Here is a 2047-nt window from a genome sequence, read left to right on the forward strand (position 1 = left end):
GGGCCGTATTTGCAATTGCAGGTAGTCCTCAAATTACGACTGTAATTGAGCTCGGAATTCTGGTCTACTAAGTTGTGGTACTCGTAAGTCGAGTGACCTATTTGAAGTTACGACTGTTTGTTTTTATGATGGTCCTTCAGCAAACATGGCGATCGTTAAGCAAATCCCACGGTCATTAAGCGAACCCATTTCCCCCAGTGGGAGCTTTTGCTGGAAACCAGAACAGTGAAAACTGGCAAAAGGCATCACAAATTGTGGTCACATGAATATAAAGGTGAGCCAAGCCCCCCAAGCGACTGTGATGTGTCTGTGTGTGTAGCCATCATAACTCTGAAAATAGGTCGTAGGTAGTTCTGGGGAGTTTCGTGGTAACTTCAAGTGCTTATTAAGTGACCAGTCTTAAGTTGAGGACAGGATGTACACGCAAAAAAAAAAATTAATAACAACAACACGATATGTAGCAAACATAAGAGTATTTGGTATGGAAATACGGACTAAGGATTGCACCATCTGTAAAACCTGCTGTTTAAAGCTCTCCTGATGTACAAACTGAAGTTTTGCACAAGGGGATAATGCAGAGGTGACGATTGTTAAGGAAAAGGTTTTCGTAGGAGAAAAAAGGAGAAAAAAATGCCAAGATGATTCATTTGTCCTCGTGATGACTTTCCAGATAGCCAAATGAACAGAGCTCTCTCCCCGAGAGGCAACGAGGTAATGAAAAAGTTGTCACGAAACACCCCCACCCACCCTCGGTGAGCTGAGGTTTCCTCTCCCAAAAATTCCAGTCCATCTTTTTCTGGCCTTCCCAGCAACCTTCGGTCAGTTGAAAGAATGCAATTTCCCCTTGCTAAGATGAAGGGAGCGCTGCTCTTCGGAAGGTGGGGGGTGGGGGTGGGGTGTCCCCTTCTCAAAGCCCCCACCCGCCCTGGGTGCCTCAACTATCCTTCGAAACAAACCAAAAAGTTGTCCCAACTCAAACGCTCGAAGATGACTTTACAACCATCTCAGCCACGTCTCCTCTCAAAGCATTCCTTCCATTGGAACGGCGCCCTTGGCCTGACATCGGCTCTTCAGAAGGCGAATCAAAATCATTTTTTTTTTAATTTATATCCCGCCCTTCTCCAAAGACTCAGGGCAGCTTACATTGTGTTAAGCAATAGTCTCATCCCATTGTATATTATATACAAAGTCAACTTGTATTGCCCCCCCCCCAACAATCTGGGTCCTCATTTTACCTACCTTATAAAGGATGGAAGGCTGAGTCAACCTTTCTTTCTTTCAAAATGAAACATTTCTTTCAAAAGGCAACTGGACTTTCTGATTGTGCTTGAAGAACTTTCGCTCCTCATCCAAGAAGCTTCTTCTGTTCTGACGGAATGGTGGAGAAGGGAAGGATTCATATTCCTTTGCAGTCCTCTGGTCGTTAGCGCTCTCTCTGAGAGTCACCTGTGTCTTCGGGCTCACCTGAATCAAATAGTCTGTGATTTTTCCTGGAAATCTGTTCATACTCTCGCACTATCACAATGACTCTCAGAAAGAGGACTAATGACCAGAGGACTGCAAGGAATATAAATCCTTCCATTCTCCCACCATTCAATCAAAACTGAAGACGCTTCCTGGATGAGAAGCGAGACATCTTCAAGCAAAACAAAGTGCAGTTGGCTTTTGAAAGAAAGCAATTTTGAGACAACCATGACCTGGATGACTGAGAATCTCCCTAGATAGTTTCCTTGTCCCTATTTTAGTATACAGGCTGCCGAATCAAGCATCGCAGGGTCTCCCGTCTCCCCCCCCACATAAAAAGGGGGCTTGTGACCAACTTGTGAAGGTCAGGATGGAGTCCTTGACTTTCAGGATTGCACAGTGGGAAGAGATGGAGGAGATGGACTGCAAACCTCAAGCCTTGGGAACCTCTCTATGGGCTACTCAGGTGTAGGGCTAAATCTCAGGACCAAGAAGCCACCACCAGGAATGTTTCAGCACCTGCAAATTATGCTAATGCCATTAAAATCTGCAATACTCAAAATAAGACGTCTAGACAAAGAGA

Source organism: Ahaetulla prasina, chromosome 13 (assembly GCF_028640845.1).
Source record: "Ahaetulla prasina isolate Xishuangbanna chromosome 13, ASM2864084v1, whole genome shotgun sequence".
Taxonomy (NCBI): Eukaryota; Metazoa; Chordata; class Lepidosauria; order Squamata; family Colubridae; genus Ahaetulla; species Ahaetulla prasina.